Raw genomic sequence first — 25,742 nt, 5'->3', positions numbered from 1 at the left:
GGCGGGGCTTTGGTAGTAGAAGATCGACGCGAGCGCCTTTGTTATAACAGCACGACATCGCCTCGAGCGCCTCTGCAGGGCTAGTGACCATAGATGACTGGAAAACCGTTGCCTGGTCATACGAGTCCCGATTTTTGTTGGTAAAAGCTGATGGTAGTGTTCGAGCGTGGCGCAGATCCAACCGACCCATGGAGCGCGACTGTCAACAAGGTACAGTCCAAGCTGATGGTGGCTCTATAACGGTGTGAGCTGTGTTTACATCGATTTGACTGGGTTCTCTGGACCAATTGAACTTGTTACGGCCAAACGACGAAGGAATGTTTACGGATGATCATGCGCCACATCGCCAGCCCACAATTGTTCGAAATTGGTTTGAAGAACGCTCTGTACAGTTGAATGATACGGTCACCCACATCGCCCGACATGAATCTTGTAGAACACTTATGAGACGTAATCGAGATGTCAGTTCGTGCACAAAACCCTGTACCGCCAACACATGCGCAATTATGGACGGCTATAAAGCCAATTGCTGAGTCAACGTCACGTCGAGAGGCTGAACCACGCCGGGTTAAAGGAGCCCCGACACGACATTGAAGGTATTCCATGTCTTTTGTCACCTCAGTGTAATTCCGGCTCTATGACAATGACAGTTATCCTGCTGGAAATGGCCAACGCTGGTCAGGGAAGATATGAAGGGATGCGGATGGTGTGCAATAATGATCACGCAGTCGACAGCCGTGATAGTACCTTCGATTACTGAACCGTGGATTTACTTTCAAAATCTTTTCTTAAAGTATTTATTTACTAGCGATTCATCGAGAACATTAACACATTTAATCACACAATTTGAGCGTGAGAGTAGTTGCCATTGGGTAACTGATGAAAACAAATTTCTTTCAACAAATGGAAGTTTTATTCCTAAAAATTCTTTCTATTTTAAAAATAAAAGATTTAAAAATTATAATCAGAAATCACCTTAAAAATATCAAGTTACAATTCATTAACAAGCAGAAATAACGTTTTTTTTTTTTCAGTGTGAGCTTCCGGGCTCCGGGCTGAGAATCTTCCCGCTCCCTTCTAACACGGCCGTAGTCACGACCTGCTCACAACAACCTCTGAAGGACTACACTGGTACAAATCTGCAACACACCAGATTACTTTAAACTAAAAATTTTAGCAACTCACACAAACAGATAAACTATGCACCCCGTAGGAGGAATGGGAATGGTACAAAATACATTTAAAAAAAATTACTTGCCATCGAAAGTGCAACTTGTTTTTAAAAGGAAACTCTTACGGTGGATGGGTGGCAACTTTATATACTAAAATGACCATTTAAATGAAACCCATGAAATGCAGTCTTACATAAAATGTACAAACATGCTCAACATTACACACATACCGCCTCTCCAGATGATAGGCAAGATAAAAACATATTTCAGGAATTCGGCCGTTACACTTCAAGGTCGTTACGCTTCAATGGACGCAGGAAGGCGGGTCGATCTCCCGTCTCACGGCGTAGCAGCTCGCCCCGGCCAGACCAATGTCGTGGGTTTGGCTCCTGTTACTCTCGGTTCGGCCGCGAAGCCACTACCCCTCGCTATACGGTGCAGCTCACTGGACTGACGTGGCGACCTCACACGCGCCGACGCTCAAGACGGACAAGTCATCTTGTGTCTCAGTGCGCTACCGACCAACCGATCGATCCAACCGCAAATGAGCATTGCCTGAACAAACTCGAACAGACATATTAGCACTCCGGACGACAGACAGACACTCACTGCTCCACACTGACCCGGCTGACCAGCCGAAGTGGCCGTGCGGTTCTGGCTGCTACAGTCTGGAGCCGAGCGACCGCTCCGGTCGCAGGTTCGAATCCTGCCTCGGGCATGGATGTGTGTGATGTCCTTAGGTTACTTAGGTTTAAGTAGTTCTAAGCTCTAGGCGACTGATGACCTCAGAAGTTAAGTCGCATAGTGCTGAGAGCCATTTGACCCGGCTGACAAACTGACCAGACTCGCCGACTAGCGAGCTCATAGCGCCCCTTAAATGCACGTGAGCAGGCTGCCTTTCCCCTTTCCCACCAGAGGGAGACACCAAAGCTGCGATTGCCACAGCGGCGCCACAGCCAGAAACGGAGGGCGACTGCTTCACACTACGCGCTGCGGCGCGCTCTTCAAAACAGCAAATTTTACCACGGCTCAATTACTAACACAGGTATCGCGGACGTCCAGCTGAATGTCCTCAACAGCTTCATACTGACCGCACCAGCCTGCGTCCGTGGCATGGTGCTTATTTCGAGAAGCCGTTCGCCCGGACGACGGCGTACGTGGATACCGTCGCCGAACTGGTATATAACAAGAAATGTAATGCATCTGACCAAGCGACGCGTTTACATTGCTTCGTGGCTGAATCTCGATGGCAGAGTGTTCTCTCCAATCGTAATTGAGAAGTTGGGTTAAAATTGGAAGAAGGAGGGGGTCGTCCACTAAAGAGTCCCATGTCCAACAACCTGCGCTGAAAAGTGATCTCCGAACACTTGTGCCTGCACCCGAACAAAACTGGGGTGTCAGCTGTGCCAATTTTCCCCGCCTATTCTGCGTGACAATGCGGGCCAGCCTCTGAGGAGCACATTCTGTTATGAGGCAAGAAAGTCTAACACCTTCTTGGCTGCTTGTACTTTCATAGTCCTTCAACCACTTTCGATAGATAATTATGACAGCAGCACGCGGAAAGCTGGATTCTCCGTTTGCGAGATGTCGTTCTCAGGCGCTGGGGCATAACTAGCTGCCCTTCGTTAAAGTCGCTCATGTATACATCATCTACATCTACATTTATACTCCGCAAGCCACTCAATGGTGTGTGACGGAGGGCACTTTACGTGCCACTGCCATTACCTCCCTTTCCTCTTCCAGTCGCGTATGCTTCGCGGGAAGAACGACTGCCGAAAAGCCTCTGTGCGCGCTCGAATCTCTCTAATTTTACACTCGTGATCTCCTCGGGAGGTATAAGTAGGGGGAAGCAATATATTCGATACCTGATCCAGAAACGCACCCTCTCGAAACCAGGACAGCAAGCTACACCCCGATGCAGAGCGCCTCTCTTGCAGAGTGTGCCACCTGAGTTTGCTAAACATCTCCGTAACGCTATCACGCTTACCCAATAACCCTGTGACGAAACGGGTCGCTCTTCTTAGGATCTTCTCTATCTCCTCTGTCAATCCGACCTGGTACGGATCCCACACTGATGAGCAATACTCAAGTATAGGTCGAGCGAGTGTTCTGTTGGACTACATTTTCTAAGGACTCTCCCAATGAATCTCAACCTGGCACCCACCTTACCAACAATTTGTTTCTGTCTGTCTGTCTGTCTGTGGATTCCTCATCTGCGACCCGTAACGTCACTAGAATGCTTCACCATTCATCCCGGCAAGGCCACGAGGTGGCATTCAGTCTCGCGATGGGCATTGGTTCCTGTTGCGACTCATCATTGTATATTAGCATGGCCAAGCGGGTATTCGAACCGTCTTACCCCCGAATAGGAGTCCTGCGCCACCTCCGTTATCTGTATGGAAACCTTTCTCATTACTTTAGATACTTTGCTGTTTGTGATTACTCTCAGGCTTCCTTTGAAAAGTGGCTATAATGAACCACAGCGCCAGAGATTGCGCCAATGATTATTATTCCGCCGCCTCCACTGGCGCAGAAGTAGTTCAGAGGAAGTCGAGAGCAGTCGTTGTTCTGTTGGGCGAGAGACTAGACGATCTGAGTGTTGACTGAAATGTTGTACTGTTCGGTTGGTGTAATATACAGATGGAAGAAGATGCAAGTGTCAGAATATATTTGAGAAAGGAGATGGGCTTTTGATTTATGATGCTGGTGTAATGGAATATTTTCGTCAATATATAATGAGGTAAATAAGTATTACAGTTTTCTTTAATAACAATCCCTCTTGCTCACAGGTACAGTCAACAAAGCATCTGGCTTGTGCTCATTTATTAGACTTATAATTCTAGTTTCTATGTGCAATTATAGTATTTCTGGTTTTTCAATTAGTTCATTGTAAATGGTGTTTAAAATATTTTGTCGTATTGAGAAAGAACCGAGCCAGATACATGTACACACAGAACAGTTACACTTGTGCTTTGTTGTTTCGTAGCTTTTATAGTTGCAAAAAAAAATGGCTCTGAGCACTATGGGACTTAACATCTTAGGTCATCAGTCCCCTAGAACTTAGAACTACTTAAACCTAACTAACCTAAGGACATTACACACATCCATGCCCGAGGCAGGATTCGAACGTGCGACCATAGCAGTCCCGCGGTTCCGGACTGAAGTGCCTAGAACCGCACGGCCACCGCGGCCGGCTTATAGCTGCAGGGGACTTAATTAATCAGTTGTGTAATGGAAATTCCTTGTCATTCTTTATTTTTATTTTATACAGTCAGATAGCGTGCTAATAATAGTCAGGGCCAATCGGTTACTAGACTTCGTCACGGGTCACACGGATAGTAAAATTATCTCGTTTATTGATTAATATTAGTCTTTTCTTTTTAATTAAGCCCCTATGAACTCTAGTCCCTGCATTGTGCGCGGCAGTGAGATCGCATGCCTTCACAAGACGTGAGATGTCGTGCGACACACAACAGTCAGGTCAGGTCCAGGTGAACTTGCCAACTAGAGACACTCTGCGGATGTTTCGTTTTGGGGCCGGGATCTTGTGGTAGCGTTACTGGAGTAATAACTAGTTTCAGGGACTGTTATTGAGTTCCCCCTAACATGACGGAGTCTCCTGGAAGTTCCTCGCACCAACTTTGTGCCTTATTGTACGGTTGGGACCATTACACTTTTGCTGTCGCGCCATAACGGGACAGCTGGCACTGTAGCCTCTCAACTACTTAGCTAGCAACAAACATGACACGTTGTTCCCGATGAGAGACTGTGCAACATCCGGATCGAACTTAGAGAGCAGAGCGACCCGGCAGAACGATTCGAGGTATAGCTTGGGCAACGACCCTGAAACAATTCCACAGACTGAAATCGCTGCTTGCGTCTTCAATTCCAGTAATACTTACAGAAAATAAACAAACGAACTGTTCACTGTCCATAAGTGGTACATAGCATGTTACATATGCAAATTTTATATTAAATAACAATTAGCTACAGATCATATTTTCCCCGCATCGTGCACTGGTAACACGATAAATAGCTCAAATGGCTCTGAGCACTATGGGACTTAACATCTGTGGTCATCAGTCCCCTAGAACTTAGAACTACTTAAACCTAATTAACCTAAGGACATCACACACATCCATGCCCGAGGTAGGATTCGAACCTGCGACCGGTAAAACGATAATTAAATATACATAAGACCAAAGACCTGTATGACACAACGCACCATTAGCAAATTTTCTGTAATTTTAGTCTTCCTAGTACATGTACGACATAAATATCACCTTTACACTTGTATGCCGAGTGGTCAGAAACAGTCTGGAAAGTTTCTAAAGTTGTTACAAGGTAGGTTGTCCTGAAAAGTATTTGTTAACATGAAGATCCGATACGTTGCGCAGTTTCAGAGTTAATTAACACTAAAGTTAGCCCCCGGCTCAGGTTAGATTCTTACTACCGCCCCCTGTCCAATTTTCATACCACTATCTTGCTGTGTTTTAGAAAAACCAAACAAAAAATCCAGTTTGGCGGCGGACCGCTCGAATTTGCCTGCGCAACGGCCTGACTGGCTAATTTCAGTCATTAATTCGGAAACGGGGCTCTGAGCACTATGGGACTTAACATCTATGGTCATCAGTCCCCTAGAACTTAGAACTACTTAAACCTAACTAACCTAAGGACATCACACAACACCCAGTCATCGCGAGGCAGAGAAAATCCCTGACCCCGCCGGGAATCGAACCCGGGAACCCGGGCGTAGGAAGCGAGAACGCTTCCGCACACCACGGGCTGCGGACAGGTGCGAGTAGAACTCCACTCCCGCACTGGGGGTTCTGCATAAGCTTAATTATGTATTCAGGCAGCTCATCCATTCCGGGAATAGAGCGTCTTTACAGCATATGAGCAAAGACGTATGTGACAGAATCTACCGTTAACGAATCTTCCGTAATCTAATCTCCGTCAGAACAGTCCATGAAGGCCCAATGGTACCGACCGGCCGCCTTGTCATCCTCAACCCACAGGCGTCACTGGATGCGGATATGGGGGAGCATGTGGTCTTCCGGCCGTACGTCAGTTTACGAGACCGGAGCCGCAACTTCTCAGTCAAGTAGCTCCTCAGTTTGCCTCACAAGAGGTGAGTGCACTCCGATTGACAACAGCGCTCGGCAGACCCAGTCGTCACCCATCCAAGTGCTAATTCCAACTCGACAGTGCTTAACTTCGGTGATCTGACGGGAACAGGTGTTACTACTACGTCAAAGCCGTTGGCAAATCTTCTGTAAAGTAAGTTATAATCCTCTTAGCCTGTGATGAGACATGCCTTGTTCCTATGTTAAACGCATAAATTTCAAAGTTTTAAACATGGCTGCTTGGTTCAATGACCGTTTCTGAATTAAAATTTAAACATATGAGCCCTCGGTCACAATTATTTTTAGTCTTATTGACCAGGTTTCAACAATTCTAAGAGTGCCATCATCAGAAATAAAACAGTTAAAATGGCCTACAACATAGTTACAAATTTATAGTAAAACACATTTTTATATAAAAAGTGTAAGTACTGACTAACAATAAAAGACAGAGGCAGTGCTTACATGCCACATATAAAATAATTAATAGGCCAGAAAGGCTTTAGTCACAAAATATATAAAAAGGAATTGGTGAAAGGGAGCCACTATGGGCTGCTCGTACCCGTACAGCCACAGGTTGCAACGGACTGACTGCCCGCGTTAACAAGTGTGGGCAGGTGAACATGACATTGCAACGAGAGTGCCTTCTAGTTGCCGCAGGTACAACTTGGTTACTTAACATTCAAGTGTAGACAGACGAAAATTATAATGAATATTCTTCAGTGCATAACGTGAAAAGTAATATTTTGTTTAACAGTAACATTTTGTCTGCAACAGAGCTGAGCAGTACAGTACGAAGCATAAAAACGTCATTATAGAAAATACAAGAAGGGCTGAATGTCACAGCTTGTAGAAAGCGATATAAAATGAAATACAGCCAATAAACCAATTAATAAATGAAAAATTATGAGTTAACTTAGATGAAAAAAAAACATTTCAGTAAACTGCACAAGGAGACCCGAAATTAAATGTCAAGTGACGGCTTTATACCGTTGAAGAAATTTTTATTATGCAACTGCAGCTGTTCAATGAGAATGAGACTATCACTTCGAGAAGGGTGTTTAATAATCTCTAATTCTTCCAGAATGTCTAATTTACGTCCTTTCTTCTCGGTGTGCAAAATGTTGATATCGTAAATAGCTTTAGGCGTGTGGCCTGTAATTAGAACATGGTCGGCAAAAGACGAATTTTGGGGGCTAGTGCCATTTTTTCTTAAAAGGTGTTCTTTATATCTGGTTGTAAAGGTACGTCCTGATGGTCTTATGTAGTAAGAAGAGCAGGTATGGCAGACAATCTTATAGACGCCAGAACTTTCTAAAGAGGAACGAAACGATTTTAAATAAGAATGAAGATTTTTTTCAAATTATTATTCGTAGTAAATGTAACATTGCAGTTGTATTTATTAGGAAGAAGGCGTTGGATCTGATAGGAGATGCGCCCCACGAAAGGAATAGAGAATTATTTTTTGGGTTAGATTTCATGATAAAGGTACCGAGCGTAGTAACTCCTTTAGCAGTTTTCTTTTTAAGGATGTCATCTACTATGTAGCTTTATACTCGTTATTAACTGCTACAGTTTTGAGTAAATTGATTTCGTCGTTGAACTTTTCTTTCGAAAGTGGAATGGAAGTAGCTCGGTGAATAGCAGAATGAAAGAAGGCGTTTTTATGAGACTGTGGATGAATGGAGGACGCAGGTACGATCTGATCAGTATATGTTTCTTTACGAAAAATATTGAATGAGATTTTATTATCTGCTATTGTAAACGTCAAGTGGAGAAACTTTAATTGGCGGGCCTCGTTTTCAAGTTCGATGGTGAAAGACATTTTCTCATGACGATCACTGAAGAGATTAAAAATATGGTATATGCCACCAGCAGGTCCCTCGAAGATGATTAAAATATCATCATCGTATCCAAAGCTTTTGATAATGTTGAGTGGACTACACTCTTTCAAATTCTGAAGGTAGCAGGGGTAAAACACAGGAAGCGAAAGGCTATTTACAATTTTTACAGAAACCAGATGGCAGTTATAAGAGTCGAGGAGCATGAAAGGGACGCAGTGGTTGGGAAGGGAGTGAGACAGGGTTGTAGTCTCTCCCCGATGTTATTCATTCTGTATATTGAGTAAGCAGTAAAGGAAACAAAAGAAAAATTCGAAGTAGGTATTAAAGTCCATGTAGAATGGCTCAAAATGGCTCTTAGCACTATGGGACTCAACTTCTGAGGTCATTAGTCCCCTAGAACTAAGAACTAGTTAAACCTAACTAACCTAAGGACATCACACACATCCATTCCCGAGGTAGGATTCGAACCTGCGACCGTAGCGGTCTCGCGGTTCCAGACTGCAGCGCCTAGAACCGCACGGCCACTTCGGCCGGCAAAGTTCATGTAGAAGAAATAAAAACTTTGAGGTGATGACATTGTAATTCTGTCAGAGACAGCAAAGGACCTGGAAGAGCAGCTGAACGGAATGGACATTTTCTTGAAAGGAAGAAATAAGATGAACATCAACAAAAGCAAAACGAGGATAATGAAATGTAGTCGAAATAAATCGGGTGATGCTGTCGGAATTAGATTAGGAAATGAGACTCTTAAAGTAGTAAAGGAGTTTTGCTATTTGGGGAGCAAAATAATTGATGATGGTCGAAGTAGAGAGGATATAAAATGTAGACTGGCAATGGCAAGAAAGCCTTTCTGAAGAAGAGAAATTCGTTAACATCAAGTATAGATTTAAGTGTCAGGAAGTCGTTTCTGAAAGTATTTGTATGGAGCGTAGCCTTGTATGGAGGTGAAATATGGACGATAAATAGTTTGGAGAAGAAGAAGAGAATAGAATGCTGAAGATTAGATGGATGGATTACGTAACTAATGAGGAAGTATTGAATAGAATTGGAGAGAAGAGAAATTTGTAGCACAACTTGACTAGAATAAGGGGTCGGTTGGTAGGGCATATTCTGAGGCATCAAGGGATCACCAATTTAGTATTGGAGGGCAGCGTGGAGGGTAAAAATCGTAAGGGAGACCAAGAGATGAATACACTAAACAGGTTCAGAAGGGTGTAGCTTGCAGTTCGTACTGGGAGATGAAGAAGCTTCCACAGGATAGAATAGCATGGAGAGCTGCATCAAACCAGTTTCTAGACTGAAAAGCACAACAAGAACAATCTGAAATAGGAGAGAATGCCTAGAAAAGCTTAGCGATGCAGCTAAAAAACAGTTTGAAAAAATTTCCTTCTACAGAGTTGATGAAAATATCGGCAAGGATACCATCTAAGAGATTTCCCATAGTGAGAGCGTCGGATTGCTGGTACAATTGTTCATTAAATTCATAACAGTCATATCGCTTAACGCGGTTCTCTGTTCTTTCCTTTTTTTCATATCGGCTTCTCGCTGTTTGCCTTCCAAGTGTCCATAATATATTAGGTGGAGTCCACTGCATCGTTGCTCTAAACTGAGGTTTTTCGTTGTGTTCAAAGATTTGAAGTACATTAATAGAACACTAAGCGTATCGAGACATCATTGCATAAAATAAACCTACAGGCTCGGAATCCTCCACTGATTCATTGATGAAGATGTATCTGACAGCTTTAAACTTAATCCGAGTACTATGCTGCATTACTATCTCTTTAAAAACAGCTACCCTCAATTTTTTCCAAAAAAATTTAATGGCTATTCCAAAACTTTGGAATGTTAACCCTTACCTCATACAATTATTTGGCTGTATTCGAATTGCAAATACGACTAAGAAACGTTGGACATACAGATTGTGTTTGGGGCTGTGGCACATTAGAAAGACGCCAAAGATAATATTTGATTTCTTTCACCATCAAACAGAACTGTCTTTACTCCGAACTAGGCATAAATTCAAATTGGAAAAAACAAGCTCCAAGATTTCCAGAAAAACTGAAGCGAAACAATTGGCACCCTGTGATTGAAAATCAGTTACTTTGCCTGCTGACTGTAAATATAAATTTAGGGAATACACTGAAGTCCTGTTCAGTACAATCAGCAAGTTCAAAAAAAAATTAGGCGGTGGCTTACAATGAGATATTCCTACCACTGCACCCTCTCAAGAAGACTGTGGGAGAGTTTTATTCACAAAATTCAAGAAAAAGGCTACCTTGATCATGAAATTACAAGAAGAAGCCTCATATAAGCAAGAAGGTAAAACGTAATGGTGTCAGTGAATTTTAATTGGTATGTGTCATGTAGTAACATCCGTTTTTTGATATAATGTTACAGTCCGTCTTACAATAAGTTTATCTACCTAAGCTCAGTGCCAACTTTTTTATCATAAATATTAACGAATCTGAATGAAATTTTTGCAGGAAGTAGTCTTGATGAATTTGCATACTTCTATTCAATAATATTATCGAAAATATAATTAGTTTATTTTATCGTCACATTTATATATTAGTAATTAAATTTAAGACTGAAATTTAAAAAAAAACACTGAAAAAATTAATATTTCTCATAAAATAAATGCACAGAACCGTTCAACTTTGTCTTGTGAATGTACCTTCAAAATCTGGGATGCGAAAATTGTTACATGAGTACCAAAATTTGGCTTCAAGAATACCATTAAAATCGTAGTAAAAATTCAAAACTCGATAGCCAGTGATGTTATGGACTTCAAAACTTGGGTAATGCTACGGGTTCAGATAAAAGACACGATTTTGAAATTTTATTGCTGTTGATAAGGTAGAAGAAAAGTTAAATTTTTGGGTGGAGACTCCCCCCTTAACTCTTGCGTCGTACACAGATGAGCCAATACATTATGACCACCTGATTAATAGCTTGTTTGCCGTCCTTTGGAACGAAATACATCACTGATTCTGCGCATCAGGGATCCGACAGTTTGTTGGTAGGTTGTGAACGAATGTGGCATTAGATGTCTACCCACAGATCACGCAATTCGCGTAAATGACGGACCGCTGATTTTCGTACAGTGATGGCGCCCGACGGCGACCCAGATGGTGGCCGAGACATCAACGTGAGTTCACCATAATGCTTCTCAAACCACTGTACCACGGTTCTGGCTCGAAGACAAGGACGATTACTCTCCTGAAAGATTATATCGCTGTCTGGGAAGACGTCAAGCATTACTTCCACTAATGGCACGCAAGCGCAGGAGATATCTTCCATAGTATAATACTGCTCCAAGCGGCATTAACTCTTTGAACAAGATCCTGAATGTGGGGTTTCCAAGTTTACTATATATCTGAACACCTAGAAACTTAAACTGTTTACTTTCACTAATCATATTCTGTGAAAGCAAAACGTCCGGTTTTGCTGCATTGTGTGTTAGAAACTGTAAAAACTGAGTCTTACAGTGATTTAGCGTTAATTTATTTTCTACAAGCCATGAACTTAGGTCATGAATTGCTCTATTTGAAACCGAGCCAATGTTGCACAAAACATCCTTTACTACCAAGCTAGTGTCATCAACAAACAGAAATATTTTAGAGTTACCTGTAATACTAGAGGGCATATCATTTATATAAATAAGGAACAGGAGTGGCCCCAACACTTATCCCTGAGGCACCCCCACCCCCTCTTTTTACTGTACCCCACTCAGACCCCACTTCACAGCCATTCTCAACACTGCGAAAAATGACCTTTTGCTGTCTGTTGCTAAAGAAAGATGTGAACCAGTTGTGGGCTACTCCCCATATTCCGTAATGGTCTAACATCTGGAAAAACATTTTGTGATGAACACAATCAAACGCCTTAGTTAAATCAGAAAATATGCCTAGCGTTCGAAACCTTTTGTTTAAACCGTCCCGTACCTCACAGAGAAAAGAGAATATAGCATTTTCAGTTGTTTGATAGCAAACTGTGTGATATAAAATGATCAATTATCCTTACTTTGACAAACGCAGACGGCATAGAAATACATATAAAATTGTGTACATTATTCCTTTCTCCCTTTTTATAAAGTGACTTTACTGCTGAGTACCTTAATAGTTCAGGAAACTGACCATTCCTAAAGGAAAAATTACGAACATGACTAAATACAGGGCTAACTTGTGCAGCACAGTACTTTAATATTCTGCTAGGCACTCCATCATATAAGTGAGAGTCCTTAGTCTTCAATGATTTAATTATTTTCTCACTCTCCCCCTTGTCTGTATCACAGAGGAGTATTTGAGCCATCGATCTCGGAAAGGCATTTGCCAAGATATATGATTCTCTGTAGAAACTAAGTTTTTATTTAATTCACCAGCAATGCTCAGAAGATGATTGTTAAATATTGTACATATATCTGATTTATCAATAACAGAAATACTTTTACTACGAACTGACTTTATATCGTCGACCTTGTGCTGCTGACCAGACACTTTCTTCACAACTGACCATATGGTTTTAATTTTATCCTGTGTATTAGCAATTCTATTTGCGCAACACATACTTTTTGCCTTGCTAATAATATTTTTAAGCACCTTAGAATACTGTTTGTAACGGGCAACTGTAGCTTAATTGTGACTACTTTTAACATTTTGACATAATTCCCGCTTTGTTCTGCATGTTATCCTTACCCCACTAGTCAACCACCCAGGCTGCCTTTTACTGTTAGTACCCCGTTTAAAACGTTCTAGTGGAAAGTAACTCTCAAAGACCATAAGAAATGTGTTAAGGAAAGCATTATATTTATCATCTATGTTATCGGCACTATAAACATCCCGCCACTCTTGTTCCTTACAAGGTTTAAAAAACTCTTTATCGCTGTTGGACTAACTTTCCTACATAGTTTGTAATTATATGTGACATTTGTTTAAGTGCCAGAGCCTTTTAGTGTTAAAATTTGTGCATCATGGACGGAAAGGCCATGCACATACTAATAGAATGCCCCTCCAGTAATGAAGAATGATAAAAATATTATCTATGGCTATACTACCGTTCCCCTGTACCATAGATGGAAAAAAACAGTCTGCATCACATCATATGAATTTAGGCAATCTTTGCCGATCGGTGTGGCCGAGCGGTTCTAGGCGCTTCACTCTGGAACCGCGCGACCGCTACGGTCGCAGGTTCGAATCCTGCCTCGGCCATGGATGTGTGTGATGTCCTTAGGTTAGTTAGGTTTAAGTAGCTCTAAGTTCTAGGGAACTGATGACTATCAGATGTTAAGTCCCATAGTGCGCAGAGCCATTTGAACCATTTTTAGGTGATCTTTCTTGCACCATCATATACAAAATTAATATTGAAGTCACCACATATAACTAATTTCTGTTGCTTCCTGTAAAGTGAATCAAGAATCCTCTCTAGCTTGAGCAGAAATGCTTCCCTACGGTGATCCCCCGCTCCGCTTACATACTTTTGTTACCGCGTCACGTGGCCGCAACGCCACCAGGTGGTATCAACCGTCCCAGTGGGGAGTGGTTATAATGTCTTGGTTTATCAGTGTACGTACTGTGACATCAATCGTCGCAGCGGACAGTAGACATAAAGTTTTGCCTTATAAGTGTATATACTGTACGTTCGTATCTGAGACTACGCCAAACCTAACGTAGTCATTCCTCTGAAGGCAGCACACTGCACTTCCCTGCGCCAACAGCGGCTGTGCTGCACTTTGTAATCACGTCCGACCATCCCGTTTCACAGTGAGCACTCACAGCCCAGGCGACGAGCGAGTTTAAGCGCTGTTCTTCGCAAAGCTGCATCAGCAGTCTTGCTCATAGTGTACGACATGTGTTACTTAAAATCAGTTTTAACATATACTGGCCACTAAAATTGCTACACCAAGAAGAAATGCAGATGATAAAGGGGATTCATTGGACAAAAATATTATACTAGAACTGACATGTGATTACATTTTCACGCCATTTGGTTGCATAGGTCCTGCGAAATCAGTACCTATAACAACCACCTCTGGTCGTAATAACGGTAATAACGGCCTTGATACACCTGGGTATTGAGTCAAACAGAGCTTGGATGGCGTGTACACGTACAAGTTCCCATGCAGCTTCAACACGATAGCATAGTTCATCAAGAGTATTGTGACAAGCCAGTTGCTCGGCCTCCATTGACCAGACGTAAGCAATTGGTGAGAGATCTGGAGACTGTGCTGGCCAGGGCAGCAGTCGAACATTTTCTGTATCCAGAAAGGCCCGTACAGGACCTGCAACATGCTATCGTGCATTATCCTGCTGAAATGTAGGGTTTCGCAGGGATCGAATGAAGGGTAGATCCACGGGTCGTAATACATCTTAAATGTAACGTCCACTGTTCAAAGTGCCGTCAATGCGAACAAGAGGTGACGAGACGTGTAACCAATGGCACCCCATACCATCACGCCGGGTGATACGCGAGTATGGCGATGACGAATACACGCTCCCATTGTGCGTTCACCGTGATGACGCCAAACACGGATGCGACCAACATGATGCTATAAACAGAACCCGGATTCATCCGAAAAAATGACGTTTGCCATTCGTGCACCCAGGTTCGTTGTGGAGTACACCATCGCAGGCGCTCCTGTCTGTGATGCAGCGTCAATGGTAACCGCAGCCATGGTCTCCAAGCTGATAGCCCATGCTGCTGCAAACGTCGTGGAACTGTTCGTGCAGATGGTTGTTGTCTTGCAAACGTCCCCATCTGTTGACTCAGGGATCGAGACGTGGCTGGACGATCCGTTACAGCCATGCGGATAAGATGCCTGTCATCTCGACTGCTAGTGATACGAGGCTGTTGAGATCCAGCACGGCGTTCCTTATTACCCTCCTGAAGCCACCGATTCCATGGAAACGTGATGGAACGCAATTCTCCTCCTTGCACGAGGCATCACAACGACGTTTCACCAGGCAACGCCGGTCAACTACTGTTGGTGTATGAGAAATCCGTTGAAATCCTTCCTCATGTCAGCACGTTGAAGGTGTCGCCTCCGGCGCCAACCTTGTGTGAATGCTCTGAAAAGGTAATCATTTGCGTATCTCAGCATATTCTTCCTGTCGGTTACATTTCTCGTCTGTAGCACGTTATCTTCGTGGTGTAGCAATTTTAATGGCCAGTAGTGTATATTGAAAGGTTGCAAAACTGCGGCCAGTCACTTTTTATGATAGTTTATTATGTCGTTACCAGTTTGATGTTGGTCTGCCATCTACTAATGGAGGGAGAAAGTATGTATTTAACAGCATGTCATTTGCCTACGTTTCCGCTGTTATGATTTTGTATTCAGTTTTCGCTCATACAGATTTTGATTCTAATAACCTGTCAAAGCGAATGGTGCGATTAGTCAATAGATTACTTTGGCCTTTAAGATAGTCTTGTTAGTCTTCATCAGGGAATGATTTATAAATTTCAAAAGACATTTAGCTGACTTTGTGTCTCTGCCAGGGAACACCACGAGTAGGTAGTCTCCTTTCGTCCCCATTAAATTTATTTACGATATTTACAAGGTTTCCAATGATTATATTAAAATACTTTGCAATATTTACAAATTTGTCAGTGATTCTGATGTTTTATTCGTCATTGTAACTACGTAGGCAACACAAGTCAGGAAACATTTTAAGTCCCCATTAGTTCGGAGTTTCTTTAAAGCTTTTACAATTCTTTCGTCAGTCTTCATTACAGACTTTTTTCTTCTTTTCCAATCAAAGTTTAAAATTAATCGGTCGAACTTGTGGCCATGGTACTCTCTCGAAGAGTTTTCACTAACGAGTAAACATTCGGATTGACTTATTATATTAATGTATTTATTGTTCAGTTCCATCCTTCCGAGACATTGTACTGTGATGGCATCTTCCCCTGCAGTTTCACATCTCTCTTGGCATATGTTCGTTATCAAGCCACTGGTCATAAAACCGGTGATTTTTTTTTCATTTTCAGGCGTACTCTCCTCAATACAAACCCATCCATCATTCAACATTTCCAGGAGAAGATGTGCGAGAGCAGGACACATTCTTATGTCACAGCATATTTCCTCGTTTCTCTTATAGGATGGGACGAGACGTAACGAGTAGAACCCGATTCTACACAGAAATTGTAACAACAACATAGTTCTGGGACAGCCGAACTCCGAACCATACGAATAAAAGGCAAGACTATAGTGTAGTTGCCCTGTCAGTAGGGTATGAATTTCAGTGAACTCATCTCATGTCACTAGTGGTGTGTGTGTAGTTTAAGGATAGTTGTTTGTGACAGTACATAGTTTGAGTGTAGATAGAATTTTTCATTGTGTCAGGTGTTGTGTACAAGTTCATATATTTTGTGTGCAACGAGTAACTTGATAAACGCTGTCTCCGAGTTCGTAAACCGTAACTACGGTCAAACTGCGTAGGCAACGCACAGGCAACATTGGTACTGAGGAACAGCAACCAACCAGTGCAGTAAACGCAGAAGCGAGTGCTTTAGACAGCACAAGCAATCTGTTTGAGGAAATACCGTGTGAAACTGTGGGGGGGGGGGGGGGGGGGGGGCACAGGAAGTGGTGCCACCGTCCACCAGTGCCCAAGCAGACGTATAAAAAGGAGTAGTACAACCAACAGCAGAGCAGGAACCAGACATTGGTAATCTGCCTGGTGGATATTCGATCCAGGCTATGTCAGAGCGCATGCTAAATTATCAGGCGAAGCTAACGTAACATCAGGCAGAGTGGGGCCACCAGCAAGCGGAAAAGGACAACCAATTGGAAGCCTTGTTCTGCGAGCAATCGGAAAAGGATGAAAAAATCGAAAGTTTTCTTCCACAGGAAGCTGAGCGGGACCGCCAGCAAGCTGAGCGTGACCAACAAGGAGTACAGTCCTTAGAATCCATGCAAAACGAGATAGCAAACACGTGATTCAATACCCAGGGCTGCACAGGAGTTGGCTGCGCAAGAAAATAATCTGCAGGTTGCGAACACTACCATTGTAGATGAAATGGGCATTTTAGCTAATCGAATCGAAAAATTAGAACTAGTTTCTACACAGCTTGCCGAACACAAACTGAACGAACAAGCTACTAAAATTGAGGCTGAGTTTAATTCCTGGTTAGAATCGAAAGACAATGAAATCGAGAAAAGGATTGATTCAAAGGTAAAAGCAGCTTTTGGCGGTAAGAACTCTGAATCTTTTAGCGTTGTAATAAACAGCCAGGTACAGAGTGATGTCCAGACTATCAAACAAATACTAAGTGATGATATTCCGCATTGGCAGGTGAATATAGCTAAGCGGATATCAGACTTGGAAAAAGGTTTAGCTGGTAGCAGCAGACGTGTAGAAAATGAAAGTGTGTCGCCAGTAACCATTGTTTTTGGTACAGCACAGACAAATGCGAGATGTAATAATGAGGATTCTTCGTGCGATACTGTGGAAAAGCTGCAGCTCCAGGTCAGAGCAGGCACCCTATGCACCAAGCGCAAATGCGTACAACTCAAAAATATTAGTCGAGGAAAGTTTGATTAAAAATAGACAATTTTAGACTTTGACAACCGAACGAAAGTCCGTACATCCGGTGGTGTTTATCAAGTTTCAGAAACATCTTGCCAAGCGCATGGAATGAAGCGCAGAAAATACAGTATGTCATGTCCTATGTTCAGGGTGATGCAGCATTGTGGGTTACTAAAGCAGCGGAAATCTGCAATTTGAGAAGATATTTTTAACAAAATATTGGTCACCTTGCATCCAAGAGAGACTTAGGAAAGAGGTGTATAATCCTGAACCTCATTCGGCTCGTTTTTGAAACCAAGACGATATTTTGAAAAACACATCAACAAGACGCGCTATTGGGACGAACCTGTATCGTCGAGAGACATTATTAGGCTACTTAAATCTCATCTCACTTCCCACATTAAGGAAAAGCTGATACACGTTCCAAAATGACATGGAACATTTCCTGTCAGTACTAGATTCGATCGACCTAATCCAGGAAGACATGAGGTCAGCGTGTGAACACTCGAGAAACAGTGGTTCATGATGCAAAAGCGATAGAAATAGTAACGCACCGAACCAAAACCATGAAGATGGGGGGGACGGTGGCAAACGGCATGAATATTCGCCGAGTAGTATCAACAACAGAAATCAAAATGGTTACGGTGAGCCGTCAAATAGTAAAAAAAACGTAGATTTGACGATCGATATGATTCCGGACCAGCCGGCGCCAACCGCTGGAGAAATGAGCTAGACGAATGCCACGGTAATTACAATGAAATTAACCGTAATTGGAATCATAATTCTCGACCGAACCAAGCCCGGCAAAATAATGAGAGGTATGATCACAGCAGACCACCGCAGCAAAACGATCCTATTGCGCAGCCGTGGCGGCCTGCAAATCAAAATGTGCGTATTACAGAGGTCATAGACAACAACCGTCTGAGCATCTCGCACAAAATAGTTCAACAAACTAGAAGCGGCCACGATATGCCCTTCGTCGATGATCATGGGCTGGAGTGAGAGCACAACAAATGATATACCTGGAATCAACATGCTGCGTCACAATGACGGAATTAGTATGAAGCATGATCTCCTGACAGAACCGCACGAATGTGCAAAGAATAATAATGAAGGCATAGAAGCAAACATAGAAGCAAAAATCTATCTTATTACTGTAAATATAATCATTGACACAGGTGCCTCGGTCAGTGTGATGAGTGTAGAAATGTTTAATGCACTTGGGAAGGGACGAAGTATACCGACTTTCCCAGTAAACAACTGCGAGGTGTCTGGAGCCATAAGCGAACAGAGCCAGTTAATTAAGCAGCAGGTACAGGTAGAAATTTGTAAAGAGGGCGAAGCCATAGTGAGCTCGTTTCTCGTTGTTAAGGGGTAAGCGTGGCCTGATTACTGGGGGTAGATTTTCTCCGTGAGAGGGGCGTAGTGATCTACCTCTCCGCAGGAAAGCTAAGCATAATTAATAAAGGCAGAAGAGTTGAATTGTCAATGATGCGATCGAAAGAGGTACTTGTGCCCTGTTGTAACAGGATAAATATCAGCCAACCGTAGTGGCCAAGCGGTTCTAGGCGCTACAGTCTGGAACTGCGCGACGCTACGGTCGCAGGTTCGAATCCTGCCTCGGGCATGGATGTGTGTGATGTCCTTAGGTTAGTTAGGTTTAAGTAGTTCTAGGTTCTAGGGCATTGATGACCTCAGAAGTTAAGTCCCATAGTGCTCAGCGCCATTTGAACCAAAAGAATAAATATCTAAGTGTACTGCACTTAGATAATAGTTCACCAACAACGGATCTTTACGATCCCAACAAGAAAAGTAATGATTATGAAGTTAATGTAGATGCATTCAAGAATAAGGTTCAGGAATCTGAAAGTTTAAGTCCTATGCAAAAACAACAGCTAACGCAGCTGCTGTCAGAATATACAATGGTATTTTCTGAACGACCAGGAGTAATTAGGGGTTACAACTATCACATAGAGGTGACGACCCACAAAACTTACTGCCGAGCGTCTTGCCCCATCCCATGGTCGAGAAGCGAGGCAGTGGCGAAAGAGATCCGAAATATGTTATAGTGGGATAGCATCGAACCCTCTCTCTCACCATAAGGTAGCAGCCCTCTTGTAGCAGCGGCGAAAGCCAATGGAAAAATTCGTCTGGTATTACACGAATGGGACATCAACTAAATTATTGAACCCGTAAGAACGCGCCCCGAAAATCTAGATGAGCAAATACAAAAATTTCACGGAATGCAGGACTTAACTTCGATTGATTTACGAAGTTCATACTGGCAGATCCCACTTACGCCAGGATCCAGAAAATACACAGCATTTATACTCGGAGGGCGAAGTTATCAGTTCAAAGTACTTCCCTTCGGACTGAATGTAAGTGCCGGAGTGTTTATTATCGCACTAGACACAGTACTAGCACCAGACCTATTAGAAAGAATTACATTATATGTTTATGACGCGGTAATTGCGACTGCTACCTGGGACGAGCATGTGGAATTAATGCACAGAGTCTTAGAAAGATTTAGACAGGCACGCGTGACAGCAAATCTAGAGAAGTCGAAATTCGGGCGCAATAGAATTAAACTTCTCGGCCATATTGTCACGCCGATCGGCATCAGCCCGAAAAATAAAGAATTAGAAGCAATCCGAGAATTCCCTAGACCAAGAACAAAGAGGCAATTAAAGGCGTTTATTGGACTCACGTCCTTTTTCAGGAGGTTTGTGCCTGAACATTGCTAAATGATGAATCACTGTTATATTTACTGCGGAAAAATGTGTAGTGGGTCTGGACTGACAAGTGCCAGCAAGCATTTGAAGCTATCAAGACAGCCTTGGTGAATGCAAACATTCTGCAACATCCAGAAATGTCAAAAAACTTTTGTCTCTCAACGGACACTTGTTCCTATGGCATAGGCACGTGTTTGTTCCAATGGGAGGAAGGCAGCGAGCTGGCTGCAATAAAAATTATCCGATTTGCTAGTAGAACTTTAACAAGCGGCGAGAGAGCTTATTCAGCGATAGAACTGGAAGCGCTCGCAGCAGTCTGGGCTGTCATAAAGTTCAATTATTATCTATGCGGAAAGGAAATCAAGGTTTACAGTTATCACCAGGCATTAAGTTTTTTAATATCCTGCAAGTTATTCCATACAAGATTAAAGAGATGGATACTATTCTTACAAGAATATCAGATAAAAATAATATATATAAAAGGTCGAGACAATATAGTAGCAGATGCTTTGTCACGACTGCCGGTGGGCTTACCGGAGTTAGCTGAGATGTTAGAGCAATCAGCTGAGTACAAATCACTTCTAGTGCAGGACCACATGCATGGGAAGGATTTTCTATGTCTGTGCAAGAAAATGCATGAATTACAAAGATCTGGCCCTATGTGGGGAGATATTATTAACAATATCGAAACAGGTGTCAATATTAGAGGCCAACAGAGTTACAAAATTGTGGATAATATTTTGTATCGTGAACGCAATGCATTAGAAAACTGTTGAGTAGTATGTATACCCAGTCAGTCGGTCAGAACAGTAATATGGCACATGCATTTGGCATGGGGCCATGCACGAATTGAAAAGTGTGCGGAGCTCATAGCGAGATACTGCTACTTTCCGAAAATAAAAGGTCAAATACAAGCAATAGTTAGGACTTGTGTTATTTGCCAGAAAGCAAAACACAATAACAGATCCAGAAAATTTTAACTCCATCCTATAGTCCCACAACGGCCTCTCCAATTAGTATCCTTGGATATAGCAGGTCCATATCCCATGGCTAGGGGAGGGATGAAGTATATACTAGCAGTATATGATATTTTTTCCTAGTACCGTATTTGAAAATTTTTCCAATGAAATCAGCTACGGCTAAGAACATAGTCAGATGGATTAATCAAGAGTACATACCTCAGGCAGGAAAACCCGAAGCTACGATTACTGATAATGCTACCTACTTCACTGGTCATTCTTGGAAGAATTTCTTAAAAGAACAAGATATACAGCATATCCTTCTAGCCAGATTCCATCCCGAAGCAAGTTTAGTGGAAAGAACCTTTAAAGAATTAAGTTCATCAGAATCTACATTTCAAACCGACACTCAAAATGGGTCGAGTTGATACCGAAATTCGTAGAAATATAGAATCTAACACTTCGCTCCAGTACGAGATACCCAACAACAGAACTAATAAGGGGAGTTGTTAAGGCGCGGAATGAATGGCTTGAGCCTCTTCCGAAACTACCCACCAAAGTGGAGACAGAAGAGGAGAAAGTAAGAAAGGTATGGGACAACCTAAATAGCTGTGCCGCCAAGAGGAAACAAAAATACGATCGGAGTGTGAGCAACACAAAGAAATACAATATAGGAGACTTGGTACTAATTCGTAACCACACGAAATGTCAGCCACGCTGAAACAAAACAGTAAGTGGCAATTAATATATTCAGGACCCTTTGTAGTGGTTAAGGTGCCACATGGATGTAGTTATCTGTTGGCACATTCTCAAACCGGAAAAATCAAAGGACTATACCCACGCAAAGACGTGAAACTATTTGTACGATAATTTTTAAAAAGTAGATGTAAAAAAATACTTGTGTCTTAGAATATAAGTGTGTTTAGTTTTAAGTATGAATTTGTGTATATTCAGTTTTTAAAAAAGCAAGACAGTTAAAGAATATTCATGGTGTGAGCGAAGACTCACTAGAAAGTGTGATAATGTGCAAGATGAAGACTTGCTTACAGACAGATTAGTGTCAGTAAAAATATTTCATGCTCATCAAGCAGTGAACAATTTCTTGTTCAGAAAGTACTGAACAATTTCTTGAGTCGTTTTTCATTACAGCGTATATAGATAATTGATGATTAATTTTCATATATTACTGTAATAGATTTAATTATGTTAGGTTAAAGTAAAGTCCTGAGAGGGTCTCTGTTTAAATGAAAGTAACTTTAAATCATAGAATGATTATGTATACCAGTGTTACGACCAGTAGTGATTTGAGAGCGACACTGGAATAAATTCAGTCTGAACCGAACCATTTTTATATGTCGTACACTTTGTATGTCCCAATACTTCAATTGAAGCCTGTGTATTTTGTCACGTCTTTGAGCATTAACTGCGCTTTATGCGAATTAATTCATTTTACGCGGAAACTACACTGTAGTCCAGTAGGACAGATTATTCATGCAAATTCTGTCACCAAATAAAGTATTGATTGAACAATATGCCCAAGTCCAGCTGATATGCACATGATGAGATCTGTTTATTGGGGGAATTATAAGTCGGCAAGCTGCATTGAACAAACTAATGCACAAAGTCTGACGCCTTCAAGTAATTGTAAAAAAGTCATTGATACGTTGTAACAATGTTAAGAAAAGTTCAATGAACAGCGTAAATGTAATAGACTCATCATAAGTGAAAGTAATAGTGTAAGGTAGGGTTAACATGCATTTCAGATAGACTGTGTGTGCATACGCAATCTTGCAGACAGACGGAATATTGTGTATAGAAGGGACAGAGAGTGACTGTTGGAACTGCACCAATATATACGTCGAAGTAAATTGAAAGTTGAGTTACAAACTGTCATAATGCAGTGCTCAAATAATAATAAACTTACCGTGTGTAAGGAAGTAGTAAGTAATCAATTTGGAGACGATAACGGTAAACATCGCTCGGCGGAAACAATTAGTGTGTGTGAACCGAAATGATTTCGCGTGTTGAGAGACGCTCTGACAGGGCATCGACCGTGAGAATGAAGCAAAAGTGTGTAGTGCAACTTGCACGTGATAAATAAAAGTGTGTAGGGCAACTTGCGAGTGATAAATTCTTAATAGCAGTGTTTCAGTGCAGTTCACTTGTCAGGTCATGAAAATCGTTATCACGCCAACATATTCTGCGAAACAGGCAACAGTGAGGAATGCAGTATTATATGCTGCTGAGACGATGACACTAGGAAGAAATGGGGCAGAACAACTAGAGAAAGAAGAGAGAGAAATACTGAGAAAAATACTAGGTCCCAAAAGAGGTGGAGAGAGGTGGATGCGAAGACCTAGGGAATAATTGTACCGGAACATGAGAACAATATCCGGTGAAATCAGACTCAAAAGAGCAAGGTTTGCTGGGCATGTAGTTAGGATGAGTATGGACAGAATGACGAAGAGAGCGTGGGAAACAACGGGGAGGACAAGGGGAAAGACAGGAACCAAGTGGGTTGTTGAACTTCGGAAGGACTGGTTGGAATTGGGGATCAAGGTAGAAGGAAATGAAAATTGGAGGAACAAATATACACCGACATATATGCCGGAGATCAATGACAGAGAAGAATACAGGAAAAGATTAGAATGTCACCAGTGGAGCAGCCAGGAGAAACGGAAACTGAAGAGCTCGGAAGAAGAGCGGGAGAGGAGAAGAGAAAGAATGAAGAGTTTCTGGGAGAAGAAGAGGAAAATGCAGTTCACGAAGGGGCTACACGTGGTCCTACGGAGGCCGTAAAGCAAGAAGAAGAAGAAGAAGAAGAAGAAGAAGGTACTATAATCACATCGTAAGTTCAGCGAGTCTGTAATGTCCAGTCTCACACACTCCGGTTACACCTGAATCAGCGTCTTTGTATTGTGTTGTTCAGTCCTCTACCAGACTGTACGTTCTTGGACTAATCATACGAGCTGTGTAACAGCCATTTTGTGCTGAAGATCAGCCAGAAAAAGAGACAAGGTGCAGTGACACATGTTCCCAACCACGCGCCGCTGATACGGCTGGACTGCTCTCCAGACTAGTTGGGTAGTGCGGCTCTTTGGTGTCGGGTACCTCCAGACGCGCCATTGGAAAGCGTGCATTCAGTTAAGAGTCCGTGCAGAATACCGTGGCAAGGCACGCGTGGGGAGAGCGGAATGGTGAGGTTGCAGGAAGGCACTGTTGGAGAAATGGCGAGCACTGGAAGGGAAGTGCCATTGTAAACTGAAGCCTACGATCACATCTTTTTGTAAATATTAAGTGGAGCCCCTCTACACTCACAATGGCATGGTGACCATTCAAAAAGACCTATGTCGCCTGTGCTTTGGTTACCAATGAAAATGCAGCGATTTATTTTCGCCTGGCTTCTTAACTATTTATAAGTTTCGTGGAGCGTCATGAGTGGCGAATTTTGAGCAAAACCGACGGATTTCTCTTCTTGCCACCTTAAAATTTGCTTCTTTTGCAGAAACGCAGCGGAGTTTATATAGTGTCAACTCACTAGCGCCGGCCGCGGTGGTCTCGCGGTTCTAGGCGATCAGTCCGGAGCCGCGCGACTGCTACGATCGCAGGTTCGAATCCTGCCTCGGGCATGGATGTGTGTGATGTCCGTAGGTTAGTTAGGTTTAAGTAGTTCTAACTTCTAGGGGACTGATGACCACAGATGTTAAGTCCCATAGTGCTCAGAGCCATTTGAACCATTTTTGAACTCACTAGCATGTTGTGCAGAAGCAAATGCGAGAGAATTCTAAAACAGTGGTTTTACTAAGTTCAAATGGTTCAAATGGCTCTGAGCACTATGGGACTCAACTGCTGTGGTCATTAGTCCCCTAGAACTTAGAACTACTTAAACCTAACTAACCTAAGGACATCACACACATCCACGCGCGAGGCAGAATTCGAACCTGCGACCGTAGCAGTCGCACGGTTCCGGACTGAGCGCCTAGAACCGCGAGACCACCGCGTCCGGCTTTTACTAAGTGAACCGTGACTTCCTGCGATGCTCTTGGCAGGATAGTTTCTCTGTCGAAGTTAACGCGCTTTGCGGCCTTCGGGTTGGCTGGCGCTCTTTATTTAGCACGGCCACGGCTCGCGAGGTAGAGGAGGACACTCGGTTGGCGGCTGTGACTCAAAGAGGGCAGTGCGCGAAGCATCGCGAGTAGTCAGTCGGCGGTTGTTGTACTGCGAGGACGCACGGTGTTGACATTCCGGCGCCACGGTCTGGTGGCGAGCGAACTGGAGTGCGGAAGCAGTTACCGGTCAACATGGGCTCCGCTGAAGAGTCGTCTCTATCTCGCATCCTGAGGAGAGCGCAGGAGTTTACCCTGGTGTGCATGTTAACGACGAACTCC

This window comes from Schistocerca gregaria, chromosome 1, assembly GCF_023897955.1.
Source record: "Schistocerca gregaria isolate iqSchGreg1 chromosome 1, iqSchGreg1.2, whole genome shotgun sequence".
NCBI lineage: Eukaryota > Metazoa > Arthropoda > Insecta > Orthoptera > Acrididae > Schistocerca > Schistocerca gregaria.
The sequence above is the reverse complement of the archived record's forward strand: the minus strand, read 5'-3'. Positions refer to the sequence as shown.